At 41.3% G+C, this 1,304-nt stretch overlaps 1 pseudogene; it reads left to right on the top strand.

Annotated features, from left to right (window-relative positions):
* LOC104772093 overlaps positions 1-1,304 on the top strand; it is a 3,875-nt pseudogene that overhangs the window by 670 nt on the left and 1,901 nt on the right.

Genomic DNA, 1,304 nt, shown 5'->3' with positions numbered 1-1,304 from the left:
AGGGTTTGTATAGGATGATTTTTAGGGTTTGAGTTAAATTACTTCTTTGAGTTGTACCGTAAGCTGATTATGAACTATTCTTGTGAATTTGTTAAAAAGTTAGGATTTTTATCTCTCTGACCAAAGAATTTTAGTATTATTGATGATTTGTAAACTCTGTTCTTAAAACTTGATTCGCTTTGATTTTGATTTTTGTGTGTCCGGTCTATTGATTTTTGATTTAGGGTTTGAGTTAATTTACTTCTTTGCGTTATACCCTTTGTTGATTATGAACTATTCTTGTGAAAATTTGTTGAAAAGTTAGGATTTTTATCTCCATTGACCAAAGAATTTTAGTCTAAGTTGATGATTTGGTCTGTAGTGTTGACTTTGACTTTGATTTTTGTGTGTTCGGTCTATTGATGTTGTTTTTGTTTAATTTTGACAGATGCAAAGAGGTTGATTGGTCGTAGATTCAGTGACGCATCTGTCCAAAGCGACAGGAAGCTGTGGCCTTTCACTATCATCTCTTCAGGAACTGCTGAGAAACCAATGATTGTAGTCAACTACAAGGGTGAAGAGAAACAGTTCTCCGCTGAGGAGATCTCTTCCATGGTTCTCATTAAGATGCGTGAGATTAGTGAAGCTTACCTTGGCACCACTATCAAGAACGCTGTGGTCACCGTTCCTGCTTACTTCAATGACTCTCAGCGTCAAGCCACAAAGGATGCTGGTGTCATTGCTGGTTTGAATGTTCTGCGTATCATCAACGAGCCCACTGCTGCTGCCATTGCCTACGGTCTTGACAAGAAGGCCACCAGCGTTGGAGAGAAGAACGTTCTCATCTTTGATCTTGGTGGTGGTACTTTTGATGTCTCTCTTCTTACAATTGAAGAAGGTATCTTTGAGGTCAAGGCTACTGCTGGAGACACTCATCTTGGTGGTGAAGATTTCGATAACAGAATGGTTAACCACTTCGTTCAAGAGTTTAAGAGGAAGAGCAAGCAGGACATCACTGGCCTCGCCAGACCCCTTAGGAGGCTGAGAACAGCTTGCGAAAGAGCAAAGAGAACTCTTTCTTCCACGGCGCAAACGACCATCGAGATTGACTCTCTCTATGGAGGAGCTGACCTCTTTGCTCCAATTACCCGAGCTAGATTCGAAGAGCTTAACATGGATCTTTTCAGGAAGTGTATGGAGCCTGTTGAGAAGTGTCTCCGTGATGCTAAGATGGACAAGAGCTCAGTCCACGAAGTTGTTCTTGTCGGTGGTTCTACCCGTATCCCCAAAGTTCAACAGCTTCTCCAAGATTTCTTCAATGGTAA

Source organism: Camelina sativa, chromosome 20 (assembly GCF_000633955.1).
Source record: "Camelina sativa cultivar DH55 chromosome 20, Cs, whole genome shotgun sequence".
Lineage (NCBI taxonomy): Eukaryota > Viridiplantae > Streptophyta > Magnoliopsida > Brassicales > Brassicaceae > Camelina > Camelina sativa.
This window is presented reverse-complemented; position numbering and strand designations above follow the sequence as displayed.